At 44.0% G+C, this 17,500-nt stretch overlaps 2 long non-coding RNA genes across 3 annotated transcripts in view; both read right to left on the reverse strand.

Moving 5' to 3' along the window:
• The window catches only part of LOC127915510 (uncharacterized), a 51,563-nt gene that overhangs the window by 5,213 nt on the left and 28,850 nt on the right, over positions 1–17,500 (reverse strand). For both annotated transcript variants that reach the window (XR_008091305.1, XR_008091306.1), the window contains exon 2: positions 13,394–13,509. This is a non-coding gene — a long non-coding RNA (uncharacterized LOC127915510). The remainder of the gene's footprint in view (positions 1–13,393; positions 13,510–17,500) is intronic.
• The window catches only part of LOC127915532 (uncharacterized), a 3,408-nt gene continuing 889 nt past the window's right edge, over positions 14,982–17,500 (reverse strand). Inside the window, exons 3-5 of the long non-coding RNA XR_008091315.1 lie at positions 17,260–17,435; positions 15,357–15,400; positions 14,982–15,224 (exon numbers count right to left, since the gene is read on the reverse strand). This is a non-coding gene — a long non-coding RNA (uncharacterized LOC127915532). The remainder of the gene's footprint in view (positions 15,225–15,356; positions 15,401–17,259; positions 17,436–17,500) is intronic.

Raw genomic sequence — 17,500 nt, forward strand, 5'->3', positions numbered from 1 at the left:
ACCAGTAAAGCTGTTCCTCTGGTTCTGTACATCAGTAAAGCTGTTCCTCTGGTTCTGTACACCAGTAAAGCTGTTCCTCTGGTTCTGTACATCAGTAAAGCTGTTCCTCTGTTCCTCTGGTTCTGTACATCAGTAAAGCTGTTCCTCTGGTTCTGTACACCAGTAAAGCTGTTCCTCTGGTTCTGTACATCAGTAAAGCTGTTCCTCTGTTCCTCTGGTTCTGTACATCAGTAAAGCTGTTCCTCTGGTTCTGTACACCAGTAAAGCTGTTCCTCTGTTCCTCTGGTTCTGTACACCAGTAAAGCTGTTCCTCTGGTTCTGTTCTGTACACCAGTAAAGCTGTTCCTCTGGTTCTGTACACCAGTAAAGCTGTTCCTCTGTTCTCTGGTTCTGTACACCAGTAAAGCTGTTCCTCTGTTCCTCTGGTTCTGTTCCTCTGGTTCTGTACATCAGTAAAGCTGTTCCTCTGGTTCTGTACACCAGTAAAGCTGTTCCTCTGGTTCTGTACATCAGTAAAGCTGTTCCTCTGTTCCTCTGGTTCTGTACATCAGTAAAGCTGTTCCTCTGGTTCTGTACACCAGTAAAGCTGTTCCTCTGGTTCTGTACACCAGTAAAGCTGTTCCTCTGGTTCTGTACATCAGTAAAGCTGTTCCTCTGTTCCTCTGGTTCTGTACACCAGTAAAGCTGTTCCTCTGCTTCTGTACATCAGTAAAGCTGTTCCTCTGTTCCTCTGGTCCTGTACATCAGTAAAGCTGTTCCTCTGGTTCTGTACACCAGTAAAGCTGTTCCTCTGGTTCTGTACACCAGTAAAGCTGTTCCTCTGTTCCTCTGGTTCTGTACATCAGTAAAGCTGTTCCTCTGGTTCTGTACACCAGTAAAGCTGTTCCTCTGGTTCTGTACACCAGTAAAGCTGTTCCTCTGGTTCTGTACACCAGTAAAGCTGTTCCTCTGTTCCTCTGGTTCTGTACATCAGTAAAGCTGTTCCTCTGGTTCTGTACATCAGTAAAGCTGTTCCTCTGGTTCTGTACACCAGTAAAGCTGTTCCTCTGGTTCTGTACATCAGTAAAGCTGTTCCTCTGGTTCTGTACATCAGTAAAGCTGTTCCTCTGGTTCTGTACATCAGTAAAGCTGTTCCTCTGGTTCTGTACACCAGTAAAGCTGTTCCTCTGGTTCTGTACACCAGTAAAGCTGTTCCTCTGGTTCTGTACATCAGTAAAGCTGTTCCTCTGGTTCTGTACATCAGTAAAGCTGTTCCTCTGGTTCTGTACATCAGTAAAGCTGTTCCTCTGGTTCTGTACATCAGTAAAGCTGTTCCTCTGGTTCTGTACATCAGTAAAGCTGTTCCTCTGGTTCTGTACACCAGTAAAGCTGTTCCTCTGGTTCTGTACACCAGTAAAGCTGTTCCTCTGGTTCTGTACACCAGTAAAGCTGTTCCTCTGTTCCTCTGGTTCTGTACATCAGTAAAGCTGTTCCTCTGGTTCTGTACATCAGTAAAGCTGTTCCTCTGGTTCTGTACATCAGTAAAGCTGTTCCTCTGGTTCTGTACACCAGTAAAGCTGTTCCTCTGGTTCTGTACACCAGTAAAGCTGTTCCTCTGGTTCTGTACACCAGTAAAGCTGTTCCTCTGTTCCTCTGGTTCTGTACATCAGTAAAGCTGTTCCTCTGGTTCTGTACATCAGTAAAGCTGTTCCTCTGGTTCTGTACATCAGTAAAGCTGTTCCTCTGGTTCTGTACACCAGATAACCAGAGACTAACGGTGGACAACTTCAGGTGACTAAGAGAACAGCAGATCAGGCAGAGAATGTCACTATATCACTCACACAGTCAGTCACTCACGACACGACCACATTGTCTCAACTCACTTTAAGTGATCCATGGCTAATTTATAAAAAAAAACAGATGTCAATCTCAATGTGATTAAATCCCAGATTAAAACAGATGTCACTCTCAATGTGATTAAATCCCTAGTTAAATAAAGGGACAATAAGGCATCTCTCTCCTCTCTTCTCTTCTCCTCTCCTCTCTGAAGCAGTTTATTGCCTTTCTGCAGAGAGATTATACTCACACACTGCTTTTCCCTTTGTGGTGTGCTTGCTAGGTTACAAATAAGAAGCCCAGTCCACAGCTAAGCAGCATCAAAAGGCACACAGCGCAGCTTGTCATGTTGAACTGAAGATGCTTTGATTCCAACTCCTCCAACACCACCTGGGTTCAATCAGTATTCAACATATTTCAATTACCGCCGGCGTTTGCTCTAGCCTGCACGAAGAGCCAGGTGGACCCGGGTTTGCTTTGCAGTTTTACACTTCTATTCTATTGGTTCAGTTTGAGCCAGGCGGGCTCGATCGAGCCCAGATCCGAGTATTTTAAATGATTTCTAATACTATTTAAAACCAGGTCTGTTCCTCTCCTCTGTAAGAGACAGGAAGGGGGGAAAAGCAGCAGACTAGTTACAGTCAGACGGTTTGTCTTCTTCTCTTTAGGTGGCAGTAGAGGTCAGCATTTGATTAGCCTCCATATCCATTGGTAAAGGGCCAGATGAAACCAGTCTTGTGTGTATTTCATGTGGAGTCTAAGACCATTTCCCTGCGGAGTAAAGCTTTTTTCAGGGTAGGGGCGGGTGTATGTTTGTGCACTGTGTGTGTGTGTGTGTGTGTGTGTGTGTGTGTGTGTGTGTGTGTGTGTGTGTGTGTGTGTGTGTGTGTGTGTGTGTGTGTGTGTTGTGTGTGTCCTGCTGTTGTGGATAGTGTCAGGGGTTAAGAGCATGTGAATCCTGCTGTTTCAGAGAGTCAGCTAAATATAGATTAGACTGGAAGATAAACACACACTCAATCAGTGTACCAAGGATGGGGGGAGGGGGAGGAGGGGGAGAGAGAGGAGATGGAGAGGAGAGAGAGAGAGAGGAGAGATGAGAGGAGAGAGAGAGATGTAGAGAGAGAGAGAGAGATGGAGAGGAGAGAGAGAGAGAGGAGAGATGAGAGGAGAGAGAGAGGAGATGTAGAGAGAGAGAGAGAGATGGAGATGAGAGGAGAGAGAGAGGAGATGGAGAGGAGAGAGAGAGGAGATGGAGAGGAGAGAGAGAGAGATGGAGATGAGAGAGAGAGGAGATGGAGAGAGAGAGAGAGAGAGAGAGAGAGAGAGAGAGAGAGAGAGAGAGAGAGAGAGAGAGAGAGAGAGAGAGAGAGAGAGAGAAGAGAGAGAGAGAGAGAGAGAGAGAGAGAGAGAGAGAGAGAGAGAGAGAGAGATGAGATGTAGAGAGAGAGAGAGAAAAGAGAGAGAGAGGTAAATGAGAGAGAGAGGAGACAAAGAGAGAAAGAGAGGGATGGAGAGATGAGATGTAGAAAGAGAGAGAGAGGGAGAGAGAGAGAGAGAGGGAAGAGATGGGAAGTAGAGAGATAAATATATATAGAGAGAAGGAGGAATTGTTTGGAGGGATATGTTATGTATAGAGGAGGTAAAACATAAACCACCATTATCACTGTGGCTTGTAGTGATTACTGTTCAACACCAGTATCACTGTGGCTTGTAGTGATTACTGTTCAACACCAGTATCACTGTGGCTTGTAGTGATTACTGTTCAACACCATTATCACTGTGGCTTGTAGTGATTACTGTTCAACACCAGTATCACTGTGGCTTGTAGTGATTACTGTTCAACACCATTATCACTGTGGCTTGTAGTGATTACTGTTCAACACCAGTATCACTGTGGCTTGTAGTGATTACTGTTCCACACATTATCACTGTGGCTTGTAGTGATTACTGTTCAACACCATTATCACTGTGGCTTGTAGTGATTACTGTTCAACACCATTATCACTGTGGCTTGTAGTGATTACTGTTCAACACCATTATCACTGTGGCTTGTAGTGATTACTGTTCAACACCATTATCACTGTGGCTTGTAGTGATTACTGTGTCAATTACTGTTCACCAGTATCACTGTGGCTTGTGATTACTGATTACTGTTCAACACCAGTATCACTGTGGCTTGTAGTGATTACTGTTCAACACCATTATCACTGTGGCTTGTAGTGATTACTGTTCCACACATTATCACTGTGGCTTGTAGTGATTACTGTTCAACACCATTATCACTGTGGCTTGTAGTGATTACTGTTCAACACCAGTATCACTGTGGCTTGTAGTGATTACTGTTCAACACCAGTATCACTGTGGCTTGTAGTGATTACTGTTCAACACCATTATCACTGTGGCTTGTAGTGATTACTGTTCAACACCAGTATCACTGTGGCTTGTAGTGATTACTGTTCAACACCATTATCACTGTGGCTTGTAGTGATTACTGTTCCACACATTATCACTGTGGCTTGTAGTGATTACTGTTCAACACCAGTATCACTGTGGCTTGTAGTGATTACTGTTCAACACCATTATCACTGTGGCTTGTAGTGATTACTGTTCCACACATTATCACTGTGGCTTGTAGTGATTACTGTTCAACACCAGTATCACTGTGGCTTGTAGTGATTACTGTTCAACACCATTATCACTGTGGCTTGTAGTGATTACTGTTCAACACCATTATCACTGTGGCTTGTAGTGATTACTGTTCAACACCAGTATCACTGTGGCTTGTTATCACTATCACTGTGGCTTGTAGTGATTACTGTTCTTTGCACTTATCAGGCTTGTAATTACAATTGGTCACACCAAGTGATTACTGTTCAACACATTATCACTGTGGCTTGTAGTGATTACTGTTCTTATCACTGTGGCTTGTAGTGATTACTGTTCTTATCACTGCTCTCTGCTCTGTTCAACACATTATCACTGTGGCTTGTAGTGATTACTCTATCACTGTGGCTTGTAGTGATTACTCTTATCACTGTGGCTTGTAGTGATTACTGTTCTGCTCTCTCTGCTTACTGCAGTATCACTGTGGCTTGTAGTGATTACTGCTCTCTGCTGTTCAACTTATCTGTGGCTTGTAGTGATTACTGTTCCACACATTATCACTGTGGCTTGTAGTGATTACTGTTCTTTCTGCTCTCTCTGCAACACTGTGTCTGTCTGCTCTGCTCTCTGCTCTCTCTGCTCTCTCACTCTCTCTGCTCTCTGCTCTCTGCTCTGCTCTCTGCTCTCTGCTCTCTCTGCTCTCTGCTCTCTGCTCTCTCTCTGCTCTGCTCTCTGCTCTCTCTGCTCTCTGCTCTCTGCTCTCTCTGCTCTCTCTGCTCTCTGCTCTCTCTGCTCTCTGCTCTCTCTCTCTCTGCTCTCTCTGCTCTCTGCTCTCTCTTCTCTCTGCTCTCTCTGCTCTCTGCTCTCTCTGCTCTCTCTGCTCTCTGCTCTCTCTGCTCTCTGCTCTCTCTGCTCTCTCTGCTCTCTGCTCTCTCTGCTCTCTCTGCTCTCTGCTCTCTCTGCTCTCTCTGCTCTCTGCTCTCTCTGCTCTCTCTCTCTCTGCTCTCTCTGCTCTCTCTGCTCTCTCTCTCTCTCTCTCTCTGCTCTCTCTGCTCTCTCGCTTGGCACTGCCACCTCGCAGATGTTGCCTCTTTCTCCAGCCAAAACCCACCAATCAAGCCTAACTAGTGGCCAAGAGACATACCCACTATCCCCTGGGCGGGAGACTGCTCCAACATGTTTACACACTCCAGAACAGCCAGAAATACACAAAGAGTGAGACACGGAGAGACACGGAGAGACACGGAGAGACACGGAGAGACACAGAGAGACACGGAGAGACACGGAGAGACACGGAGAGACACGGAGAGACACAGAGAGACACAGAGAGACACAGAGAGACACGGAGAGACACAGAGAGACACGGAGAGACACAGAGAGACACGGAGAGACACAGAGAGACACGGAGAGGCACGGAGAGACACGGAGAGACACAGAGAGACACAGAGAGACACGGAGAGACACAGAGAGACACGGAGAGACAAGGAGAGACACGGAGAGACATAGTGAGACACGGAGAGACACGGAGAGACACGGAGAGACACAGAGAGACACAGAGAGACACAGAGAGACACAGAGAGACACGGAGAGACACAGAGAGACACAGAGAGACACGGAGAGACATAGTGAGACACGGAGAGACACGGAGAGACACAGAGAGACACGGAGAGACACGGAGAGACACGGAGAGACACGGAGAGACACGGAGAGACACAGAGAGACACGGAGAGACACAGAGAGACACGGAGAGACACAGAGAGACACGGAGAGACACGGAGAGACACGGAGAGACACAGAGAGACACGGAGAGACACGGAGAGACACGGAGAGACACGGAGAGACAAGGAGAGACACGGAGAGACACAGAGAGACACGGAGAGACACAGAGAGACACGGAGAGACACGGAGAGACACGGAGAGACACGGAGAGACACGGAGAGACACGGAGAGACACGGAGAGACACAGAGAGACACAGAGAGACACGGTGAGACACGGAGAGACACAGAGAGACACAGAGAGACACAGAGAGACACAGAGAGACGCAGAGAAAGACTGACTGATACTGTCATGTATGTCTCGGGATGCAGCCGCCTTACAGACAAAATGATTGACAAATTAGTGTGTATTATTTTTTTTATTTTTTTTACCTTTATTTTACTAGGCAAGTCAGTTAATTAAGAACAAATTATTATTTTCAATAACGGCCTAGGAACAGTGGGTTAACTGCCCTTTCAGGGGCAGAACGACAGATTTGTACCTTGTCAGCTCGGGGGTTTGAGCTTGCAACCTTCAGGTTACTAGTCCAACGCTCTAACCACGAGGCTACCATGCCGCCCCTATTAGCCTGTATCAAGGGTTTAATCAACATAAATCTATTAAGTCTATTACCCCCTTCATAACACCTCATCTATTACCCTTCATAACGTTTAGTCTATTACCCTTCATAACACCTCATCTATTACCCTTCATAACACCTCATCTATTACCCTTCATAACATTTAGTCTATTCCCCTTCATAACACTTAATCTATTACCCTTCATAACAACTAATCTATTACCCTTCATAACGTTTAGTCTATTACCCTTCATAACACCTCATCTATTACCCTTCATAACACCTCATCTATTACCCTTCATAACATTTAGTCTATTCCCCTTCATAACACTTAATCTATTACCCTTCATAACACCTAATCTATTACCCTTCATAACACCTCATCTATTACCCTTCATAACACCTAATCTATTACCCTTCATAACACCTAATCTATTACCCTTCATAACACCTCATCTATTACACATTTAGTCTATTACCCTTTCATCTATTACCCTTCATAACACCTCATCTATTACCCTTCATAACATTTAGTCTATTCCCCTTCATAACACTTAATCTATTACCCTTCATAACACTTAATCTATTACCCTTCATAACACCTCATCTATTACCCTTCATAACACCTCATCTATTACCCTTCATAACAACTAATCTATTACCCTTCATAACACCTCATCTATTACCCTTCATAACACCCCATCTATTACACTTCATAACATTTAGTCTATTACCCTTCATAACACCTCATCTATTACCCTTCATAACACCTCATCTATTACCCTTCATAACATCTCATCTATTACCCTTCATAACACCTCATCTATTACCCTTCATAACACCTCATCTATTACCCTTCACAACACCTCATCTATTACCCTTCATAACATTTAGTCTATTACCCTTCACAACACCTCATCTATTACCCTTCATAACATCTAATCTATTACCCTTCACAACACCTCATCTATTACCCTTCATAACACCTCATCTATTACCCTTCATAACAGTGATGCTCCCCATCCAACCTGACAGAGCTTGAAAGGATCTGCAGAGAAGAACGGGAGAAACTCCCCAAATACAGGTGTGCCAAGCTTGTAGCGTCAAAGCCAAGAAGACTCTGTTGTAATCGCTGCCAAAGGTGCTTTAAAACAAAGTACTGAGTAAAGGGTGAAAACTTATGTAAATGTGCTATTTGAGTTTTTTTTGCTTTGTCATTATGGGGAATTGTGTGTTGATTGAGGACGTAAAGCAAAAACAATTTAATCCATTTTGGAGTAAGGCTGTAACGTAACAAAAATGTAGAAAAAGTCACGGGGTCTGAATACTTTCCGGAAGAGATGTATACAACGAGCAAAGTGATTATTTGTACGTGGCTGCTACGTAAGTGAACTGCGTGTATTCATTTAGCCGTTTCTGTTGAAAAACAGAAATGAAATGCGGATAGACATACCCGAATTTGTCCAATAGAAACTCTCATTTGCAAAAGTTGGGACTAATGATTACACCCTAGGTCAGCTAGATGCAGGCAAGACTGGACTAATGATTACACCCTAGGTCAGCTAGATGCAGGCAAGACTGGACTAATGATTACACCCTAGGTCAGCTAGATGCAGGCAAGACTGGACTAATGATTACACCCTAGGTCAGCTAGATGCAGGCAAGAGGTGATACTGTTGTACTAATGATTACACCCTAGATCAGCTAGATGCAGGCAAGAGGTGATACTGTTGTACTAATGATTACACCCTAGGTCAGCTAGATGCAGGCAAGAGGTGATACTGTTGGACTAATGATTACACCCTAGATCAGCTAGATGCAGGCAAGACTGGACTAATGATTACACCCTAGGTCAGCTAGATGCAGGCAAGACTGGACTAATGATTACACCCTAGGTCAGCTAGATGCAGGCAAGACTGGACTAATGATTACACCCTAGATCAGCTAGATGCAGGCAAGAGGTGATACTGTTGGACTAATGATTACACCCTAGGTCAGCTAGATGCAGGCAAGAGGTGATACTGTTGGACTAATGATTACACCCTAGGTCAGCTAGATGCAGGCAAGACTGGACTAATGATTACACCCTAGATCAGCTAGATGCAGGCAAGAGGTGATACTGTTGGACTAATGGTTACACCCTAGGTCAGCTAGATGCAGGCAAGAGGTGATACTGTTGGACTAATGATTACACCCTAGGTCAGCTAGATGCAGGCAAGAGGTGATACTGTTGGACTAATGATTACACCCTAGGTCAGCTAGATGCAGGCAAGACTGGACTAATGATTACACCCTAGGTCAGCTAGATGCAGGCAAGACTGGACTAATGATTACACCCTAGATCAGCTAGATGCAGGCAAGAGGTGATACTGTTGGACTAATGATTACACCCTAGGTCAGCTAGATGCAGGCAAGACTGGACTAATGATTACACCCTAGATCAGCTAGATGCAGGCAAGAGGTGATACTGTTGGACTAATGATTACACCCTAGATCAGCTAGATGCAGGCAAGAGGTGATACTGTTGGACTAATGATTACACCCTAGGTCAGCTAGATGCAGGCAAGAGGTGATACTGTTGGACTAATGATTACACCCTAGGTCAGCTAGATGCAGGCAAGAGGTGATCCTGTTGTACTAATGATTACACCCTAGGTCAGCTAGATGCGGGCAAGACTGGACTAATGATTACACCCTAGGTCAGCTAGATGCAGGCAAGTCTGTATTGAATGTGTCAATATCTTTCACCTAATTTACTCAAAATTCTCTCAACCTGTGTGCACCTACGTTGTAAACGTTCATTCATAGGTCGTAGCAACCTCATGATGGATAAAGGGAAAATGTGATCCTCATGTAGTAGCCTAAACATATGGATGTTACATTGAACAGGGTGAATGAAATAGGAACGACAGTCATCCAATATGCTGTAATAGAAATAAGGCCGTGCTCCCACCACTGTTGTGCTACTCTCTCTCTCTCTGTGTGTGTGTGTGTGTGTGTGTGTGTGTGTGTGTGTGTGTGTGTGTGTGTGTGTGTGTGTGTGTGTGTGTGTGTGTGTGTGTGTGTGTGTGTGTGTGTGTGTGTGTGTGTGTGTGGCATCCGGATAAACTCGCTCACAGCAGCAACAGCAGCAGCAGCAGCAGCAGCCCAGAATGCATTGCAACAGCAGTAGCTCTGCCCCCCCACCCCATGAGACATCAAGTATTAATAATAAAGTATTAAACTCCATCTCGCCTCATGTGTTTATACAGTGATATTACAAGCAACAGTAAATGCTACAGTGTTTTGAGTGGTGTACATAACAACCCATAGAATCAGAGACAAAAGCACAGAACACATTATTGTGAACAGATAACCTGTATTTATTTATCTACAACCTGCCTGTGTCCTAATTGGCTCCCTATTCCCTATGTATTGACCAATTGGATTTGGTTAGGTGTGGGTGGTCCTCTTGATGGCCAGTTCTACACAATTGAAATAAAATGTTGCTGTTTTAAAGCAAGTTAAATGCAATTCTACCCATTTTACCATGTGGTGGAAATAATCTTTTTTTAAATGTATTTTAAACCACATTTTCTGCAATTCTACTCGTATTGCCATGACATATGATATCTGAGTGATGTTCGGGGCCCCTGAGCACGTGGCCTGCCAGGTTGGTATTCAGCCATGATTACTACACGTTTAGATAGCTTGCTAGGCTAACCTGCTAACCTGCTAATGTAAACAAAATATTACTACACGTTTAGATAGCTTGCTAGGCTAACCTGCTAATGTAAACAAATGATAGCTTGCTAGGCTAACCTGCTAATGTAAACAAATGATTACTACACGTTTAGGTAGCTTGCTAGGCTAACCTGCTAACCTGCTAATGTAAAAAATATTACTACACGTTTAGATAGCTTGCTAGGCTAACCTGCTAATGTAAAAAAATGATTACTACACGTTTAGGTAGCTTGCCAGGCTAACCTGCTAATGTAAAAAAATGATTACTACACGTTTAGATAGCTTGCTAGGCTAACCTGCTAACCTGCTCATGTAAACAAATGATATTACTAGGCTAACCTGCTTATGAAAAAATGATTACTTGTTTAGGTAGGCTAACCTGCTAACCTGCTAATGTAAAAAAAAATATTACTACACGTTTAGATAGCTTGCCAGGCTAACCTGCTAACCTGCTCATGTAAAAAAAAATATTACTACACGTTTAGATAGCTTGCCAGGCTAACCTGCTAACCTGCTAATGTAAAAAAAAATATTACTACACGTTTAGATAGCTTGCCAGGCTAACCTGCTAACCTGCTCATGTAAAAAAAAATATTACTACACGTTTAGATAGCTTGCCAGGCTAACCTGCTAACCTGAATGTAAAAAATATTACTACACGTTTAGATAGCTTGCCTAATTGATTAAAAAATTGTAAGCTGCCTAATTGATTGACTGATTCAGCCACGTTTCCATCCGTAGCTTTTATGTAATTGTCTGTAAAAACAAAAAAATCACAACAGCTTGATGGAAACAGGAAGTTCCGGTACGTTTTTATAAATGCAGACGGATAATTTGTTAGTTTGACACGGTGGGATTTTTTAAAAATGTTTTTTTAATGATTAAATAAATTATGATGAAAGTACACGTGATGAGAACACCCCATAATGACGATGTGAAAACTTGTTTTCTGAATTTGAAATTGAAATAAAGAAATAGCTCATTTACATAAGTATTCACACCCCTGAGTCAATACTTTGTAGAAGCACTTTTGGTGCCGATTATATCTTGGAGTAGTCTTGGGTCTGTATCAGCTTTGATTTGTCTGTATTTGGGGATTTTCTGCTCTTCTGTTACACCTCCCTACTGGCGCAGTGCTGTGAGATTCCAAGTTCTGTCGCAGCGGTCCGCGACCAGGAGACCCATGGGGCGGCGCACAATTGGCCCAGCGTCGTCCAGGTTAGGGGAGTAGTAGGGATGTTCTTGTCCCATCGCTCTCTAGCGACTCCTGTGGTTGGCCGGGTGCAGAGCACGCTGACACGTTCACCAGGTTCTTTCTCCGACACATTGGTGCGGCTGGCTTCTGGGTTAAGCAGACAAGAAGCAGTGTGGCTTGGCTGGGTTGTGTTTCGGTGGACACACGGCCCTTCGCCTCTCCTGAGTCCGTAAGAGCAATGAGACAAGACTGTAACTACCAATTGGATACCATGAAATTGGGGAGAAAAAGGGAGTTTTTTTTTTTTTAAATAAAACTAAGAGTATAAACGCAACTATTTTGAAACAGCTTTGCACACTCTTGGCATTCTCTCAACCAGCTTCATGAGGTAGTCAACTGGAATGCATTTTAATTAACAGGTGTACCTTGTTAAAAGTTAATTTGTGGAATCTCATTCCTTCTTTAAATTGTGACGAGGGTGTCACGCCTTGGTCATTGTATTTTGTGTTTTCGTTATATATAGAGTCAGGTGATTCTTGTTGTCTCTGATAGGGAACCGTATCCAGGTAGCCTGGGTTTCACTGTGTATTTCCAGATCCGCCAGCCAGCCAGGATCTACCGGAGCCTACTACCTGCCTGAGCTTCATCTCAGTACTGGGCTTCCTCTCAGTACTGGGCTTCCCCTCAGTCCCGGGCTAACCCTCAGTCCCGAGCTGCCCCTCAGTCCCGAGCTGCCCCTCAGTCCCGAGCTGCCCCTCAGTCCCGAGCTGCCCCTCAGTCCCGAGCTGCCCCTCAGTCCCGGGCTGCCCCTCAGTCACGAGCTGTCCCTCAGTCCCGAGCTGCCCCTCAGTCATGAGCTGCTCCTCAGTTCAGTGGGGTTCTGGGTGAGGACTATTAGGCCATGGTCGGCGCCGAGGGTGGATTATCCCAGGACGCGAACGGGAGGAACTAGGACATTAATGGAGTGGGGTCCACGTCCAGAGCCGGAACCGCCACCATGGACAGACGCCCACCCGGACCCTCCCTATGGTTTTGAGGTGCGTCCGGGAGTCCGCACCTTAGGGGGGTGTTCTGTCACGCCTTGGTCATTGTATTTTGTGTTTTCGTTATATATTTGTTCAGGCCAGGGTGTGACATGGGTTTATTGTGTTGTCGTATTGTGGTTTTTGTAGGCATTGGGATTGTGGTTGATTAGGGGTGTGTCTAGTTTAGGCTTGGCTGCCTGAGGCGGTTCTCAATCAGAGTCAAGTGATTCTTGTTGTCTCTGATTGGGAACCGTATTTAGGTAGCCTGGGTTTCACTGTGTATTTCGTGGGTTCATTACGTTCTTTATTAAGTTATTTCATGTATCGTCATTTGTTTCATTAAAGACATGAGTAACCACCACGCTGCATTTCGGTCCCGTAGTAAACAGGATATTTTGTCAGGACAAGATGCTGGAATATTATATATATATATAATTGACAGCTTAGGATAGAAAACACTCTAAAGTTTCCAAAACTGTAAAAATATTGTCTGTGAAAATAACAGAACTGATGTTGCAGGCGAAAGCCTGAGAAAAATCCCCCGTTGGGGTCCCCAGGATCCAGTCTGGGAAATGCTGCTGTATCTATTTATAAACACTAGTAAGTGAATTTTCTTTGACCAAATGAAATACAGATGCATTAATGTTGCTCTCTGCGTCCATCAGGGACCATGATGGAAACAAGTGGAAACTCACCTGTTTGATACATAACAGACGGTCGTTGGTCTGCTGTATGTGCCTGTCCATCGAAGGAATGGAGGTCATTATGTCCCTCTTTGACCTCTACCTTCCAGCCATTAAACTAGTGACCTCTGGAAGAGAAGAGAGAGAGATAAAGACATTAAACTAGTGACCTCTGGAAGAGAAGAGAGAGAGACAAAGACATTAAACTAGTGACCTCTGGAAGAGAAGAGAGAGAGAGAGACAAAGACATTAAACTAGTGACCTCTGGACGAGAAGAGAGAGAGACAAAGACATTAAACTAGTGACCTCTGGACGAGAAGAGAGAGAGAGAGACAAAGACATTAAACTAGGGACCTCTGGATGAGAAGAGAGAGAGAGACAAAGACAATAAACTAGTGACCTCTGGACGAGAAGAGAGAGAGAGATAAAGACATTAAACTAGGGACCTCTGGACGAGAAGAGAGAGAGAGACAAAGACATTAAACTAGTGACCTCTGGACGAGAAGAGAGAGAGAGACAAAGACATTAAACTAGGGACCTCTGGATGAGAAGAGAGAGAGAGACAAAGACAATAAACTAGTGACCTCTGGACGACAAGAGAGAGAGATAAAGACATTAAACTAGTGACCTCTGGACGAGAAGAGAGAGAGAGACAAAGACATTAAACTAGTGACCTCTGGACGAGAAGAGAGAGAGACAAAGACATTAAACTAGTGACCTCTGGACGAGAAGAGAGAGAGAGAGAAGACATTAAACTAGTGACCTCTGGACGAGTAGAGAGGGAGAGACAAAGACATTAAACTAGTGACCTCTGGACGAGAAGAGAGAGAGAGAGACAAACTAGTCACCTCTGGACAGAAGAGAGACAAAGACATTAAACTAGTGACCTCTGGACGAGAAGAGAGAGAGACAAAGACATTAAACTAGGGACCTCTGGACGAGAAGAGAGAGAGAGACAAAGACAATAAACTAGTGACCTCTGGACGAGAAGAGAGAGAGACAAAGACATTAAACTAGGGACCTCTGACGAGAAGAGAGAGAGACAAAGACATTAAACTAGTGACCTCTGGACGAGAAGAGAGAGAGACAAAGACATTAAACTAGTGACCTCTGGACGAGTAGAGAGAGAGACAAAGACATTAAACTAGTGACCTCTGGACGACAAGAGAGAGAGAAAGACATTAAACTAGTGACCTCTGGACGAGAAGAGAGAGAGAGACAAAGACATTAAACTAGTGACCTCTGGACGAAAGAGAGAGAGACAAAGACATTAAACTAGTGACCTCTGGACGAGAAGAGAGAGAGAGAGAGAGACATTAAACTAGTGACCTCTGGACGAGTAGAGAGGAGAGACAAAGACATTAAACTAGTGACCTCTGGACGAGAAGACAAACTAGTCACCTCTGGACGAGAAGAGAGAGAGACAAAGACATTAAACTAGTGACCTCTGGACGAGAAGAGAGAGAGACAAAGACATTAAACTAGTGACCTCTGGACGAGAAGAGAGAGAGAGATAAAGACATTAAACTAGTGACCTCTGGACGAGAAGAGAGAGAGATAAAGACATTAAACTACTGACCTCTGGACGAGAAAAGAGAGAGACAAAGACATTAAACTAGTGACCTCTGGACGAGAAGAGAGAGAGACAAAGACATTAAACTAGTGACCTCTGGACGAGAAGAGAGAGAGATAAAGACATTAAACTACTGACCTCTGGACGAGAAAAGAGAGAGATAAAGACATTAAACTACTGACCTCTGGACGAGAAGAGAGAGAGACAAAGACATTAAACTAGTGACCTCTGGACGAGAAGAGAGAGAGATAAAGACATTAAACTAGTGACCTCTGGACGAGAAGAGAGAGAGAGACAAAGACATTAAACTAGTGACCTCTGGACGAGAAGAGAGAGACAAAGACATTAAACTAGTGACCTCTGGACGAGAAGAGAGAGAGACAAAGACATTAAACTAGTGACCTCTGGACGAGAAGAGAGAGAGATAAAGACATTAAACTAGTGACCTCTGGACGAGAAGAGAGAGACAAAGACATTAAACTAGTGACCTCTGGACGAGAAGAGAGAGAGAGAGAGACATTAAACTAGTGACCTCTGGACGAGAAAAGAGAGAGAGAGAGAGAGAGAGAGACATTAAACTAGTGACCTCTGGACGAGAAAAGAGAGAGAGAGAGAGAGAGACATTAAACTAGTGACCTCTGGACGAGAAGAGAGAGAGATAAAGACATTTAACTACTGACCTCTGGACGAGAAGAGAGAGAGACAAAGACATTAAACTAGTGACCTCTGGACGAGAAGAGAGAGAGATAAAGACATTTAACTACTGACCTCTGGACGAGAAGAGAGAGAGATAAAGACATTAAACTACTGACCTCCGGACGAGAAGAGAGAGAGACAAAGACATTAAACTAGTGACCTCTGGACGAGAAGAGAGAGAGATAAAGACATTAAACTACTGACCTCTGGACGAGAAGAGAGAGAGACAAAGACATTAAACTAGTGACCTCTGGACGAGAAGAGAGAGAGACAAAGACATTAAACTAGTGACCTCTGGACGAGTAGAGAGAGAGAGACAAAGACATTAAACTAGTGACCTCTGGACGACAAGAGAGAGAGATAAAGACATTAAACTACTGACCTCTGGACGAGAAGAGAGAGAGACAAAGACATTAAACTAGTGACCTCTGGACGAGAAGAGAGAGAGATAAAGACATTTAACTACTGACCTCTGGACGAGAAGAGAGAGAGATAAAGACATTAAACTACTGACCTCCGGACGAGAAGAGAGAGAGACAAAGACATTAAACTAGTGACCTCTGGACGAGAAGAGAGAGAGATAAAGACATTAAACTACTGACCTCTGGACGAGAAGAGAGAGAGACAAAGACATTAAACTAGTGACCTCTGGACGAGAAGAGAGAGAGACAAAGACATTAAACTAGTGACCTCTGGACGAGTAGAGAGAGAGACAAAGACATTAAACTACTGACCTCTGGACGACAAGAGAGAGATAAAGACATTAAACTAGTGACCTCTGGACGAGAAGAGAGAGAGACAAAGACATTAAACTAGTGACCTCTGGACGAGAAGAGAGAGAGACAAAGACATTAAACTAGTGACCTCTGGACGAGAAGAGAGAGAGATAAAGACATTAAACTACTGACCTCTGGACGAGAAGAGAGAGAGACAAAGACATTAAACTAGTGACCTCTGGACGAGAAGAGAGAGATAAAGACATTAAACTAGTGACCTCTGGACGAGAAGAGAGAGAGATAAAGACATTAAACTACTGACCTCTGGACGAGAAGAGAGAGAGACAAAGACATTAAACTAGTGACCTCTGGACGAGAAGAGAGAGAGATAAAGACATTAAACTAGTGACCTCTGGACGAGAAGAGAGAGAGACAAAGACATTAAACTAGTGACCTCTGGACGAGAAGAGAGAGAGATAAAGACATTTAACTACTGACCTCTGGACGAGAAGAGAGAGAGACAAAGACATTAAACTAGTGACCTCTGGACGAGAAGAGAGAGAGATAAAGACATTTAACTACTGACCTCTGGACGAGAAGAGAGAGAGATAAAAGACATTAAACTACTGACCTCCGGACGAGAAGAGAGAGAGACAAAGACATTAAACTAGTGACCTCTGGACGAGAAGAGAGAGAGATAAAGACATTAAACTACTGACCTCTGGACGAGAAGAGAGAGAGACAAAGACATTAAACTAGTGACCTCTGGACGAGAAGAGAGAGAGACAAAGACATTAAACTAGTGACCTCTGGACGAGTAGAGAGAGAGAGACAAAGACATTAAACTAGTGACCTCTGGACGACAAGAGAGATAAAGACATTAAACTAGTGACCTCTGGACGAGAAGAGAGAGAGACAAAGACATTAAACTAGTGACCTCTGGACGACAAGAGAGAGACAAAGACATTAAACTAGTGACCTCTGGACGAGAAGAGAGAGAGAGACAAAGACATTAAACTAGTGACCTCTGGACGAGAAGAGAGAGAGACAAAGACATTAAACTAGTGACCTCTGGACGAGAAGAGAGAGAGAGACATTAAACTAGTGACCTCTGGACGAGTAGAGAGGAGAGAC

Source organism: Oncorhynchus keta, chromosome 3 (genome assembly GCF_023373465.1).
Source record: "Oncorhynchus keta strain PuntledgeMale-10-30-2019 chromosome 3, Oket_V2, whole genome shotgun sequence".
NCBI classification, from domain to species: Eukaryota; Metazoa; Chordata; class Actinopteri; order Salmoniformes; family Salmonidae; genus Oncorhynchus; species Oncorhynchus keta.